We start from the raw sequence: 16,443 nt of genomic DNA on the forward strand, positions 1-16,443 counted from the left end.
TAAATAATAAGTAACTCCATGAAAAAAGTTAACTACTAACATAAACTTTACCTGAGCTCCCAACCGAAATATTAATTTAGATAAGTATCATTATTTGAAGAACAGAGTCGGTTTGAAAACTTTAAAGAAGAGGATGGTAATTTCGACTTAACTGACAGAATGTAAATTGGATGTATAAAGATAAATCTTTGAGAGAATAGAAATTGATTTAGAAATGAACTGTCACGAATGATGAAACAATTGAAAAGGTTTATATGTAAAGTTGTTAAATTATAAAGGAATTTATAACGTTTTATCACTGTAGGATGTGTTCATTTGTAATGCAGGAATTGAAAAACGTTCTATTACTGAAGAAAGAGTAATATCAGTTGAGTATGTTCGTATTTTGTTAGCATTGTAACATTAATGAATGTGTGGTAAACTGTTTGAGGTCACACCAGTCACACGTTGGAAAAGGGCACAGGGGAGCTGCTGATGAAGGAAGGGACGAGAGAGTTGGAACGAATAATCGCTGGGTCGTGCCCCAGCAGTAAGTCAGACATAATTCCAGTTGCACAAGTAGCTAATGCAGCAGGCTGACAAGCTGAGGCATGCGCCGTGGCGCCGGCCGAAGTGGCCGAGCGGTTCTAGGCGCTTCAGTCTGAAACCGCGCGACCGCTACGGTCGCGGGTTCGAATCTTGCCTCGGGCATAGATGTGTGTGATGTCCTTAGGTTAAATAGGTTTAAGTAGTTCTAAGTCCTAGGGGACTGATTACCTCAGATGTTAAGTCCCATAGTGCTCAGAGTCATTTGAACCATTTTTTTGCGCCGTGGCACGATCACTGCCGGCCAAACAAAACTTCTGCGAAGATATTTCGCTCGCCACGTTCCTGCTTGTCGCTGAATGGGCTCGCCACCCAAGCAGTAGTAGCAAGGGAATGCATCACCGCCTCACCATGAGCCAACGCACAGCTGGACATTCTGAGACTTGACTACTACAAGACAGACGTGCTCCAGAAGCCCTGCTTACGCACTCAAAATTATGATGCCGTGTGGGGACTGCACGTAGATACTACCAAAAAGCCAACACGTGTTGCCTAAGTGAAAATTGTGCTGTGTTTCAAGCGTCACGAACAATGAGTCAGTCGCAACCGCTTGACGACAGATTCGTATCCAAACACTGGTAAGTTGCACAGATCACACCAATATTCAAGAAATGTCATAGGAATAACACACTAAATTACATTCCATATCATTAACGTCGATATGCAGCAGCATTTTGCAACATATATTATACAGGGTGGTCCATTGATAGTGACTGGGCCAAATATCTCACGAAATAAGCATCAAACGAAAAAACTACAAAGAACAAAACTCGTTTGGCTTGAAGGGGGAAACCAGATGGCGCTATGGTTGTCCCTCTAGATGGCGCTGCCATAGGTCAAACGGATATCAACTGCGTTTTTTTTTCAAATAGGAACCTCCATTTTTATTACATATTCGTGCAGTACGTAAAGAAATATGAATGTTTTAGTTGGACCACTTTTTTCGCTTTGTGATAGATGGCGCAATAATAGTCACAAATGTATAAGTACGTGGTATCACGTAACATTCCGCCAGTGCGGACGGTATTTGCTTCGTGATACATTACCCGTGTTAAAATGGACCGCTTACCAATTGCGTAAAATGTCGATATCGTTTGACGGATGGCTTTTGTGATCAAAATGCCCAACGGGCGTGTGCTATGTGTGCTGCTCGGTATTCTGGATGACATCATCCCAGTGTTCTGAGCGTTCGCCGGATAGTTACGTTATTCAAGGAAACAGGAAGTGTTCAGCCTCATCTGAAACGTCAACCACGACCTGCAACAAATGATGATGCCCAAGTAGGTGTTTTAGCTGCTGTCGCGGCTAATCCGCACTTCAGTAGCCGACTAATTGCGCGAGAATCGGGAATCTCAAAAACGTCGGTGTTGAGAATGCTACATCAACATCGATTGCACCCGTACCATATTTCTTTGCACTAGGAATTGCTGGCGATGACTTTGAACGTCGTGTACAGTTCTGCCACTGGGCACAAGAGAAATTATGGGAGGATGACAGATTTTTTCAACGCTTTCTATTTAGCGCCGAAGCGTCATTCACCAACATCGGTAACGTAAACCGGCATAATATGCACTATTGGGCAACGGAAAATCCACGATGGCTGCGACACGTGAAACATCAGAGACCTTGGCGGGTTAATGTATGGTGCGGCATTATGGGAGGAAGGATAATTGGCCCCATTTTATCGATGGCAACCTAAATGGTGCAATGTATACTGATTTCCTACGTAATGTTCTACCGATGTTACTACAAGATGTTTCACTGCATGACAGAATGGTGATGTACTTCCAACATGATGGATGTCCGGCACATAGCTCGCGTGCGGATGAAGCGGTATTGAATAGCATATTTCATGACAGGTGGATTGGTCGTCGAAGCACCATACCATGGCCCGCACGTTCACCGGATCTGACGTCCCCGGATTTCTTTCTGTGAGGAAAGTTGAAGGATATTTGCTATCGTGATCCACCGACAATGCCTGACAACATGCGTCAGCGCATTGTCAATGCGTGTGCGAACCTTACGGAAGGCGAACTACTCGCTGTTGAGAGGAATGTTGTTACACGTATTGCCAAATGCATTGAGGTTGACGGACATCACTTTCAGCATTTATTGCATTAATGTGATATTTACAGGTAATCACGCTGTAGCAGCATGTGTTCTCAGAAATGATAGGTTCACAAAGGTACATGTCTCACATTGGAACAAACGAAATAAAATGTTCAAACGTACCTACGTTCTGTATTTTAATTTAAAAAACCTACCTGTTACCAACTGTTCATCTAAAATTGTCAGCCATATGTTTGTGACTATTACAGCGCCATCTATCACAAAGCGAAAAAAATGGTCCAACTAAAACATTCATATTTCTTTACGTACTACACGAATATGTAATAAAAATTGGGGTTCCTATTTAAGAAAGCGCAGTTGATATCCGTTTGACCTATGGCAGCGCCATCTAGCGGACCAACCATAGCGGCATTTGGTTTCCCCCTTCAAGCTAGACAAGTTTCGATCTTTGCAGATTTTTCGTTTGACGCTTATTTCATGACATATTTGGCCCGGTAACGATCAATGGACCACCCTGTATGTGAAAAGTATCAGTTACCTCGAACAGAATGGTCTATTGATATTCAGTCAACACGAATTTAGAAGGCATCGTTCGTTCTTGTGAAACACAACTAGCCCTTTACACACAAGAAGTACTGAGTCCCATCGACACAGGATTTTAAACTTTTGACAGTGTACCTCACAAGTGGCTAGTATTCAGATTGCGTGCTTAAGCAATATCGTCTCAGTCGCGTGACTGCATTATTCATTTCCTGTCAGAGACATCACAGTTCACAGTAATTGAAGGAGAGTCAGAGAGTAAAACAGAAGTGATTTTGGCGTTCCCCTAGGTAGTGTTATAGGCCCTCTGCTGTTCATTATCCATATAAACTATTTAGGAGACGATCTGAGCAGCCGTCTGGAGCTCTTTGCGTATGGTGCTGTAGTCTACTGTCTAGTAAAATCATCAGAAGATCCAAACAAATTTCAAAACGGTTTAGAAAAGATATCTGTATGGTGCGAAAAATGGCAGTTGACCATAAATATCTTAAAGATGTCAGGCCATCCACAAGAGTACTAAATGTAATTTGTTAAGCTTCGGTTACACGACGAATAGTCAAATCTAAACGCCGTAAATTCAACTAAATACCTAGGGACTACAATTACAAATAAATTAAATTGGAAGGAGTACACAGGAAATGTTGTTGGGAATGCGAACCAAAGACAGCGTTTTATTGTGTCATGGACATGATCCAGGATTTGCGGTGAGCGTAATTGAAACAACGGCGTCTCTTATTGAGGGGGGATCTTCTCACGCAATTTCAATCACTACTTTCTCCTCCAAATGCGAAAATATTTTGTTGACGCCGACCTTCATAGGGAGAAATGATCATCGTAATGAAAGAATGGAAATCAGAGCTCGCACAGGAAGATATAAGGGTTCTTTTCCGCGAATTGTTCGAGAGTGGAGTAATAGAGAGGTATTGCGAAGGTGGTTCGATGAACCCTTTGGCAGGTACTTAAGTGTAATTTGCAGAGTATCCATGTAGATATTCACGATTCCCAAGATCTTGTGGGCGATGGACATATGCTTTTAACTCTATGGAGTGAAACATTTTGTGGATTGGGCAGAGGTCACTAACCGATTCTCAAGAGAACACTTATCACGACCAACAATGTTGGGCGAGTGTAAGGACACTAAACACTCAATTTTGATGTATCTTGTGACTCTATCCAGGAAGGACGAGACATAATTACGATTTTGTTCCTACACCTGTACCCAAAGAAAACGTCCACAGCTGAGATGTTAGCGGGGATATGAACTTATTTTAATACAGATTATGGTCGCCAGTGCTGTGAACATTTGCACCTATGATTTCGTACTAATGTGCAATAAAGACAACGAGGACAAATTTTGTGTAGAGGACAGTCTTGTATTCCAAACAGCTCACCTTCGTGTCAAGCTACTGTGAATGCGCCACCGCAAGTTGTATTTATTACGATGAACTTTCAACGTAGAAATTAATCCCGTACCGCTCGTATCAAACTAGCGGCTATGCCAATTTCGTGTGACGAACTAGTCTTGTGCCTGAAACCGACGACAGCATTTTGTGTTTTTCTTTCAGGTACTGTTTAATGTATTTTTGTGTGTATTACATTTCTTTGAACAACGCGGACTGACCTGTATATCTTAATTATAAAATACATGAATCCTGTTATGATATCTGTAAAAATATGGGTGGGCCTAAGCGTCGTTGAATGAATGACTAAGAAAGATAATAATGCATTGTTTTGATAAAGTAAGTGAGTGTGAATGAGTAAAGCCAAGAGTAGAAATTGTAACGTCAATTTTGAAAGAAGAAAGGTTGAGTTGTGATCTGGTACACTAGTCGAATCTAATATGTGTAATAAATGAAGTTAGCGTTTTACACCAGAAAAAAAAAAGAATGAATGTGTGATGGCTTATTAGACTGATAAGGAAAGTAATAAATGATGGTGTGTATCCTTGGCATAATCCTACCCTTCTCCAAATCAACAGCACGACAAATGCGCACACTATCCTAATAGCAAATTAGGACAAATTTCCTTGATGCACTTAGCTATAACAATTTCTCAGCAGAACTGCATCTGCATAAACTGAAAAAGAGGAAGAAAGAGCGATGTTATGCAATTGTTTTTCCCAAAGTGGCTCTTCATTGATGTAAACCCTGACTTCAAACGTCGAATCAAATTGGAATAAATTTACTCTCTACAGTTATATGAAGTATGAATCAGTACCAGTGATTTCCAGTACTTAACTGATATACATTAGAATTTCCTATATTGGATTGCATCTACACCTAGGTAAATATTGGCAGAGTCACAGAGGAACTCCTATTGTGGAGAGACCTGTTTGCAGCCAGAGTTCTTCAAAATGCACGAATTCTTAAGGTAACATCTTAGAAAGCCCAGTGGGAACAGAAAATTTCATGGTTCCTCCGAAGACTGTGAGACACCGTGCTCAGACCCCGCAAGCCAGAATGTTTTTCGAAATATAAAAACAGCTGCCGTTGCTTAGCCTAAATAACTTAGAAATGGGAGCATGAAATACAGCAGTGGTTACAGAGGTCCAATCTGATTCGCCAGCATTCGAATATAGACAGAGAGAGGAAGTGAATAGGACACAGTTTTAGAGTGTCACATATATAGAATTTAGTAATTAGTTAACCGCGGGTATTGAGAGTGACCAGCTCCTGTAAAACAGTTTCTTACTGGTCAGCGCTCGCAGTGATTTTTATTCAGCCAAGTTAAGTTGCTTGATACCAAAAGAACAGAGACAAACGGATCTTGCTTGTCAGACACGCACTGCCAACCGTACCCTCTGTCACACTTTGCAAACAGGGTTGTTATTCCAGCTTCATAAACTGAGGTGGGCAAATCATGGGGCAGCAATATGCACGTATACAGATAGCGGTAGTATAGTTTACATAAGGGATGAAAGGGCAGTGCATTCGAGGAGCCGTCGTTTGTACTGAGGTGCTCCATATGGAAAGCGTCCGGTGTGTTTATGGTCGCACCACGGAAATCAAATAAAAATGGCTCTGAGCACTATGGGACTTAACATCTGAGGTCATCATTCCCCTAGAACTTAGAACTGCTTAAACCTATCTAACCTAAGGACATCACACACATCCATACCCGAGGCAGGATTCGAACCTGCGATCGTAGCGGTCGCGCGGATCCAGACTGAAGCGCCTAGAACCGCTGGGCCACTACGGCCGGCCACCACGGAAATCAGCATACTTTGAAAGAGGAATGATAGTTGGAATTAGACGCTTCGGATATTTCATTTCAGAAATCTTTAGGAAATTCAATTTTGCGAGGTTCACAGTGCCAAGAGTGTGCTGAGGGATTACCTCTCAAAACGACAACGCAGCGGCATACCGGCTTTATTTAAACGACCGAGAACGGAGACGTATGCGTAGAATGGTTAGTACTAACAGACAAGCAACACTGCTTGAAGTAACCGCAGAAGTGAATATGGGATGTACAACGAACGTATCCGTTACGACAGTGCATCCAAATTTGTCGTTAATGGGCCATGACAGCAGAAAACAGAGCCGACAGCCTTTGTTGACAGCGCAACATCGCCTGCAATGTCTCTCCAGGGCTAGTAAGCCTGTCGACTGGACGCTAAACGACTGTAAAACCACGACCTGGTCAGGTGAGTACCGATTTCAGTTGGTAAAAGCTGGTGGTAGTGTAACACCGGAAATGCAAATCCTCCTATTTCCATCTATTGTACTATAAATTTTTTTCCTTATTTTGTTACCTGACATTTCTGTGTCTTTATATATTGTAATTGTTCTACTATTTGTAATGTCGATGTATAATTGGTTTGTTTTGTAAATATTATTTGTATTTGAGTCTGGCCTATGGAAAACAGTGCTATCGAACAATTACATCGATAGGTCGTGTGGAGAACCAAAGTGTTTAGGATCTTTGGTAGTGTTAACTCTGCCGCATGGAGCACGGGCAGAGGGAGTCTGGCTGTAGTAGGGCGGTGGAGCAGGTGTGTTGTTTGACGCTCCCGCGAGTTGCCGCGCTTTCGGGGTTTGGCAGCATGTAACTGCGCTCGACTTGCTATAATAGTTTGTGACACGGTGTCGCGGACGGGAAGCATTAGCTGGCGCACATCAAGAGCCCGTTTCGCCTGGTGACCGTGTCGAGAAGAAGGCGCGCCAACATCCAGCTTCTGCAACAGCGACGGCCAACAATGAGTGACTGTCGCCACCTCCTCGATCAACGGCTTCAAACCTTCAATCAACCAACAAGGAAGACTGGAAGCACGTAAAGTTTTAGAACTGTATGGCAGACCTCAGCTTTTCAAATTGTTGCATCACAAAATTACAGCGACTTAGCATGAACGTTTGTTGCTCATTGTCCCAATTGCATTACCAAGCAGAGCCCCTTCCTTTTCCGGAATGAATCCGAGTGTCGTTGAAATTCAAACGCTAGCATTAAAGTAATATCATTCCATTTCACTGCTTTAATTTCAAAGTTCTGTTAAGGTATTCATAGCTGGCTACAATATTTAGATTACACAAGCAGAAATTAAGAGTGCGAGTTTTGTTACCATATTTTAGCTTACCTGTGACTGCAGCTCAGCTTGGTACGTATTAAATTTTACTATTGTTAATTGTTCAGAGTCATTTAATTCTAGTTCAAAGTTAAATCCCTTATTTCTAAATTGCGTAGATTGAAGTAGCGTTTGAAATGATTGTTGAGGTACGCCAAGGCTAACCTTACTTTATTGAATTTCGCAGTGCTTCAGAAACAAAGTTCACTATTAATTTCAGTCACTAAATTAACTTTCAAATTTCCGGTTTTATTAATTCTTTTGCTAAATTAAGTCAGAGAGTAGCGGAATTTATTACTTCTGACAAACATTCAGTTTTTCACACAACATGTGTCAACCTTTAGTTGCCACGCTTTTACTGCTAATTATATGTGCATTAATCATTCATTTTCAGTTATTATAGTAGTTGTCCATAGGACTGGCGACCGTAATTTTCCCCAAATCTCAAATATCTAATTAACGCCAGTTAATTGTTAACGTAACGACCGCACATTTACTTTCTTTATTAATTTTACCAATTTCTCAAAATTAATTTCCACCAATTTCATTTGCATTTTTCCTTTTATTAAGGTGCAACCCTTTCCTCCCTCTTTACCGACAAATTACCTTCGGTGACGATTGCTTTTCCCGAATTTCCATTAGGTGCACGCGGTTTAATTTTTTACTGTCATTAAGGCCGATAAGTGAGGGGGAGGTTACACGTGGCGACCTGGTGACAGGACAATCTTCGGATTTGAGGTTGTTCTGGATACAAATTTTGCATTGTGCAAATCTCGTAACAAAGTACTGGTTACGAACAGGTCGTTATGTCAGCGAGAATAAGTAGTGGGAGTAATCCTAATTATGTTTGAGATTTTTCATTTATATTGACAATTATTAAAATGAATGAAGGCAACAATTACCAAAATTTGGTAGACTTGGATACGGAACAATCGGTCGAACGGTGGGAAACGCGCACAGCGGAACCCATTGTTCAGGGGCAGGCGGCTAGCATGAAAGACGCTACCACCTAAACGTAACAAAGAGCTGAAATGAAATTCCAATCTTTAGAAAATGTTTCTGAATCGGAAGTTAAAATCAAATCTGAACCCCTTGATGACGAATGCGGGGGGACAATTAAAGAGGCACCCGCTACGGAAGTAAAACCGCGGGTTTCCGGGAATTTAACTGATTTATTGAATGTTTTGATTAACAAAGTCAGGTCTCAGTCTAGCAATATAGAAACTCAATCGGCAGAAATTAAAGCTCAGTCTGAAAAAATTGACAGGATGCTAGACAATCAGAACAAAGCTATTAATGTTGTTAACAACAATGTTGGAGTTGTTAACACAAAAGTTGATAAAATCTTAAAAAGGAAATGATAGGCGTTCAGGCGGAAATTGCGAGCATAAATACTCGTTTTGATTCCGAGATTAGCTGAATCGAGAAAAGTGTAGGAGAAGCAGTTGCTCTGATCATCGAGAATAAGGTGACAGAACAAATTCAATCAGTGAAAAAAGAGTATCAACAGAAGGTGGAAACTTTAAAGGCTTTAGTATCCGAAGTAGATACTAAGGTGAGGAAGCAGGCTAATACCTGCGAAGAGAAGAAAAGGGAAGTAGAAACGCTTGCGACAACCACTTGCCAAGTAATTACGAGAGTGTCGGAATTAGAAAAGAAACTTGACGAAAAACAGAGCTATGTGACAATCTGTGCACATAGTTCGGAATTGTTGACGAAAGAGGAGCGTTTCGACCCCTTGACAAAAGGCGACGAATTTCATTAAAAATTGTGAAAGAGTTACCCAGATCATGGACTAATGAAAGAAAAATTAATGCGGTTATTGACGTGTTGGCTGGTGATGCCAAGCGTTGGGGCTTAAACTTCAACATTACGAACCTGACTTTTGACGAGTTTAAAAGTTTGTTTCTGGCTGAATACTGGTCAGAGCAAAAACAACAAAGTGTTTGGCGCGAATTTGTCATATCGAGGCCTTTCGATGCGAATTCGCGTGGCTCGATGAAGGAGTTTTGTGAGGGCTGGATCCGCAAGTTGGAATATTTGCGTGCTCGTTTCACGGAATTCGAAATAGTCTGGGTACTCTACAAGAAGCTTCCAGATGATACAAAACGCTACGTATGAAGTAATTACAAGACAATCAATGATTTCCTGGAAAGAGTTGAGGACAAGGACAATTGGCGCAATAGTCGCAACAGTGGTAGAGGCCGTAGTAACAACAACGGGTACCACAGCAACCACAACAACGATAACCATGGGAATAATGCATACCGCAACCTTGGCAGCAATAACAATAGTGGTTCGGACCGTAATGACAATCGGTACAATGCAAATAATAACAGGAATGATGGAAACCAGTATCATACTAGCGTGATACGGGCTTCACAGAATAGTAATAACGCCAGAGGGTGTGATAAGCCGCCTCAGCAGCATCCGGGGAGCAGATCTGCTGGGACGAGACAGGGAAACCGTTAGCCGCGCCGGTGAGGGGCCGAGCGGGCGTGGAGAAATTTTGGCGGCCCAATAACAGGAGAAAATCCAGGTGTCGTCGTTATGAAAATTCCGTATGGAATAATCAACGGCGGGAGAGTGTGCCAGTGTTAGAAGAAAGGAGTGCGCCCACAAGTAGTAGATCAGTTGTAGACACGGCAGTAGAAAATACATTCACTGTCAGTGAGAACAATTTAAGTAGTGTTCCGGATATCGATTTTAAAGTGGCAGCTGTTACGCCCACATCGGAACTAGAGATTGAGTTTAAGAATGATTCGCAAGTGTTGGGAGAAGATCAGATGTTGGATAACACGTCCGTCATCGAGCGAGGGGATGGAGCGAGGGATGAGGTCTGGTTAAGGCAGTTCGGTCGCTTGTACGACGAACTAAGAGATTATAGGGACCTGTACGGGAGAAGTGTTGATGGGGAGCGCGGGCAGGATTTGCCGCGTCTCGTCCCGCAGGAAGATAGTGTTTGTGAAGTGATAGAAAGTTCTGGCCCTAACCGGCAGACTTTACCAGAAATAGTTGATGTTAATGGGGAGCACGAGCAGGATTCGTCATGTTTCGTCCCGCAGGAGTTGGATGTTGAAGTAGTAACGGAAAGTTTTGGCCCTAACTGGCAGACCTTAGCGAAAGTTATAGTGGTAGAAGTAGCCGACCCATCCGACGCAAAACTCCAGTTTAAACATTGCGAGAGTATTAAGAAGAAAGATTATGAGAATTTAAGTGATAGCCGGACACGATTGGTAGAAAAGCACGTAGATTACGGCGTGTATGAGGTTAGAGCTGACGTTATACGGTCAGACGGTAGCAGTGTGGGTTGCGCAGATCTAGAGGAAGTAATTGCAGATAGTGCTGGGCACATTCCTCCAGGTAGATTGGCAGATGAGATCAATCTGACCAAAGAGGAATCAACGAAGGTGACAATTAATGAATTCATAGCAAAGCAACACTCACTAGTTGACGAGTTACAGGAAAAGGTTTCGGTATTGGAGGCGAAGCCACAGACTAAGCCTCAGGACAAACGTGTTGAAATTAAAACTGTATGTGAACAGAGGCTGAAAACGCCGCCAGATAAGCCGGATTTAGGATCAAAGCCGGATGGTTTTTTCTGGAATGCCCTGGATATAGACGAGGATTTATTGTGGAAGAATAAAGAAACAGTCGAGGACAATTGTAGACAGATAGTAGTGTCTGTTAATATGCACGACCTACAACTAAACGTGTTGATTGACACCGGTGCAGAATTGAGTGCTGTATCTGGGAAAATATTTGAGTTACTGAAAGACAGACCTGGTGTCGTAGTTATGCCAGCAACAGGAGTGAAAATTATCGGTGCTACTGGGAAGGCCAGTAAACCGGTCACAAAACAGATTTTTGTCAACTTCGAGATATGTGGGGCACAATTTGAACAAGTGTTTGTCGTCGTGCCAGATTTAACTACGGAAGTAATTATCGGGTTAGATTGGTTATTAAAGTACCGTGCAGTGATTAATTGCGAAAGCAAAACTTTGACATGTACGTCACAAGATAAAACAATGGTAGTTAGTTTTGACGAGGCAGGAGATGGTGTGCATAGGCAATACCAGCCTATACAGATTGTTAACTGGCCGGATGCCATTGACGTAGGAATGAATTTGAACTACTGTAACGTGAGGAAATCCTGTTAGATGACAGAAGTAAAAGTTTAGTGAAAGAGATAATCAAATTCCCTCCACGGATTGGCATTAGTATTGGTGTGAAAAAAGATCGTTTGCGAGAAATAATGAAGGTAAAAGCCGATACTCTCATACGTCGTCATGACGCTAAAGCGCGCTTTGCTAAGTTTGCAATCGGAGACTTAGTACTTGTAAAAGCTCATGAGAAATCGAGCGAGATAGACAATGAAATCTCCAAATTTAAGTTTGTTTATAATGGACCATATGAAGTCATTGGTACACCTCACACTAATGCTTATTGCTTAGAGTATCCCAGCTCTGGAAAACTATTAGGTATACGGAACATTGTAGACTTGAAATTGTACCAACCTAGGATTGATTAATACCACAGAATGGGTAATTTGTACAGTATGTAAATATAGAGTGTAATATTTAACAATCTGCTAGATTGCACACTTTTGCCTGACCAAGAGGACATTAAAGAAGTTATAATTAATAAGTAATTAATTTTGACTAAATTATTTAGGAGTAACTGATTATTAATCAATTGAAAAATCCAAGCTGCTAGTTTAAGTTTTCAGCTGAGTCACGGTAGATTAAGGAATGTAAATATGATTTTGTAACTATCTGTATGATTTCATGAATATGTGTTTACTAGTCATTGCCGATGTACTTAGACGCTGTTTTAAGTTTCAGGCAAGTACATGCGTGTGATGATGGACAGTGTTGAGTTATCCACTGTGATAGTTTCCAGAATGAGATTTTCACTCTGCAGCGGAGTGTGCGCTGATATGAAACTTCCTGGCAGATTAAAACTGTGTGCCCGACCGAGACTCGAACTCGGGACCTTTGCCTTTCGCGGGCAAGTGCTCTACCATCTGAGCTACCGAAGCACGACTCACGCCCGGTACTCACAGCTTTACTTCTGCCAGTATCTCGTCTCCTACCTTCCAAACTTTACAGAAGCTCTTCTGCGAACCTTGCAGAACTAGCACTCCTGAAAGAAAGGATATAGCGGAGACATGGCTTAGCCACAGCCTGGGGGATGTTTCCAGAATGAGATTTTCACTCTGCAGCGGAGTGTGCGCTGATATGAAACTTCCTGGCAGATTAAAACTGTGTGCCCGACCGAGACTCGAACTCGGGACCTTTGCCTTTCGCGGGCAAGTGCTCTACCATCTGAGCTACCGAAGCACGACTCACGCCCGGTACTCACAGCTTTACTTCTGCCAGTATCTCGTCTCCTACCTTCCAAACTTTACAGAAGCTCTTCTGCGAACCTTGCAGAACTAGCACTCCTGAAAGAAAGGATATAGCGGAGACATGGCTTAGCCACAGCCTGGGGGATGTTTCCAGAATGAGATTTTCACTCTGCAGCGGAGTGTGCGCTGATATGAAACTTCCTGGCAGATTAAAACTGTGTGCCCGACCGAGACTCGAACTCGGGACCTTTGCCTTTCGCGGGCAAGTGCTCTACCATCTGAGCTACCGAAGCACGACTCACGCCCGGTACTCACAGCTTTACTTCTGCCAGTATCTCGTCTCCTACCTTCCAAACTTTACAGAAGCTCTTCTGCGAACCTTGCAGAACTAGCACTCCTGAAAGAAAGGATATAGCGGAGACATGGCTTAGCCACAGCCTGGGGGATGTTTCCAGAATGAGATTTTCACTCTGCAGCGGAGTATGCGCTGATATGAAACTTCCTGGCAGATTAAAACTGTGTGCCCGACCGAGACTCGAACTCGGGATCTTTGCCTTTCGCGGGCAAGTGCTCTACCATCTGAGCTACCGAAGCACGACTCACGCCCGGTACTCACAGCTTTACTTCTGCCAGTATCTCGTCTCCTACCTTCCAAACTTTACAGAAGCTCTTCTGCGAACCTTGCAGAACTAGCACTCCTGAAAGAAAGGATATAGCGGAGACATGGCTTAGCCACAGCCTGGGGGATGTTTCCAGAATGAGATTTTCACTCTGCAGCGGAGTGTGCGCTGATATGAAACTTCCTGGCAGATTAAAACTGTGTGCCCGACCGAGACTCGAACTCGGGACCTTTGCCTTTCGCGGGCAAGTGCTCTACCATCTGAGCTACCGAAGCACGACTCACGCCCGGTACTCACAGCTTTACTTCTGCCAGTATCTCGTCTCCTACCTTCCAAACTTTACAGAAGCTCTTCTGCGAACCTTGCAGAACTAGCACTCCTGAAAGAAAGGATATAGCGGAGACATGGCTTAGCCACAGCCTGGGGGATGTTTCCAGAATGAGATTTTCACTCTGCAGCGGAGTGTGCGCTGATATGAAACTTCCTGGCAGATTAAAACTGTGTGCCCGACCGAGACTCGAACTCGGGACCTTTGCCTTTCGCGACAAGTGCTCTACCATCTGAGCTACCGAAGCACGACTCACGCCCGGTACTCACAGCTTTACTTCTGCCAGTATCTCGTCTCCTACCTTCCAAACTTTACAGAAGCTCTTCTGCGAACCTTGCAGAACTAGCACTCCTGAAAGAAAGGATATAGCGGAGACATGGCTTAGCCACAGCCTGGGGGATGTTTCCAGAATGAGATTTTCACTCTGCAGCGGAGTATGCGCTGATATGAAACTTCCTGGCAGATTAAAACTGTGTGCCCGACTGAGACTCGAACTCGGGATCTTTGCCTTTCGCGGGCAAGTGCTCTACCATCTGAGCTACCGAAGCACGACTCACGCCCGGTACTCACAGCTTTACTTCTGCCAGTATCTCGTCTCCTACCTTCCAAACTTTACAGAAGCTCTTCTGCGAACCTTGCAGAACTAGCACTCCTGAAAGAAAGGATATAGCGGAGACATGGCTTAGCCACAGCCTGGGGGATGTTTCCAGAATGAGATTTTCACTCTGCAGCGGAGTATGCGCTGATATGAAACTTCCTGGCAGATTAAAACTGTGTGCCCGACCGAGACTCGAACTCGGGACCTTTGCCTTTCGCGGGCAAGTGCTCTACCATCTGAGCTACCGAAGCACGACTCACGCCCGGTACTCACAGCTTTACTTCTGCCAGTATCTCGTCTCCTACCTTCCAAACTTTACAGAAGCTCTTCTGCGAACCTTGCAGAACTAGCACTCCTGAAAGAAAGGATATAGCGGAGACATGGCTTAGCCACAGCCTGGGGGATGTTTCCAGAATGAGATTTTCACTCTGCAGCGGAGTGTGCGCTGATATGAAACTTCCTGGCAGATTAAAACTGTGTGCCCGACCGAGACTCGAACTCGGGACCTTTGCCTTTCGCGGGCAAGTGCTCTACCATCTGAGCTACCGAAGCACGACTCACGCCCGGTACTCACAGCTTTACTTCTGCCAGTATCTCGTCTCCTACCTTCCAAACTTTACAGAAGCTCTTCTGCGAACCTTGCAGAACTAGCACTCCTGAAAGAAAGGATATAGCGGAGACATGGCTTAGCCACAGCCTGGGGGATGTTTCCAGAATGAGATTTTCACTCTGCAGCGGAGTGTGCGCTGATATGAAACTTCCTGGCAGATTAAAACTGTGTGTCCGACCGAGACTCGAACTCGGGACCTTTGCCTTTCGCGGGCAAAGCTGTGAGTACCGGGCGTGAGTCGTGCTTCGGTAGCTCAGATGGTAGAGCACTTGCCCGCGAAAGGCAAAGGTCCCGAGTTCGAGTCTCGGTCGGGCACACAGTTTTAATCTGCCAGGAAGTTTCATATCTGCGCACACTCCGCTGCAGAGTGAAAATCTCATTCTGGAAACATCCCCCAGGCTGTGGCTAAGCCATGTCTCCGCTATATCCTTTCTTTCAGGAGTGCTAGTTCTGCAAGGTTCGCAGAAGAGCTTCTGTAAAGTTTGGAAGGTAGGAGACGAGATACTGGCAGAAGTAAAGCTGTGAGTACCGGGCGTGAGTCGTGCGTCGGTAGCTCAGATGGTAGAGCACTTGCCCGCGAAAGGCAAAGGTCCCGAGTTCGAGTCTCGGTCGGGCACACAGTTTTAATCTGCCAGGAAGTTTCATATCAGCGCACACTCCGCTGCAGAGTGAAAATCTCATTCTGGAAACATCCCCCAGGCTGTGGCTAAGCCATGTCTCCGCTATATCCTTTCTTTCAGGAGTGCTAGTTCTGCAAGGTTCGCAGAAGAGCTTCTGTAAAGTTTGGAAGGTAGGAGACGAGATACTGGCAGAAGTAAAGCTGTGAGTACCGGGCGTGAGTCGTGCTTCGGTAGCTCAGATGGTAGAGCATTTGCCCGCGAAAGGCAAAGGTCCCGAGTTCGAGTCTCGGTCGGGCACACAGTTTTAATCTGCCAGGAAGTTTCATATCAGCGCACACTCCGCTGCAGAGTGAAAATCTCATTCTGGAAACATCCCCCAGGCTGTGGCTAAGCCATGTCTCCGCTATATCCTTTCTTTCAGGAGTGCTAGTTCTGCAAGGTTCGCAGAAGAGCTTCTGTAAAGTTTGGAAGGTAGGGGACGAGATACTGGCAGAAGTAAAGCTGTGAGTACCGGGCGTGAGTCGTGCTTCGGTAGCTCAGATGGTAGAGCACTTGCCCGCGAAA

Source organism: Schistocerca serialis, chromosome 9, assembly GCF_023864345.2.
Source record: "Schistocerca serialis cubense isolate TAMUIC-IGC-003099 chromosome 9, iqSchSeri2.2, whole genome shotgun sequence".
Lineage (NCBI taxonomy): Eukaryota > Metazoa > Arthropoda > Insecta > Orthoptera > Acrididae > Schistocerca > Schistocerca serialis.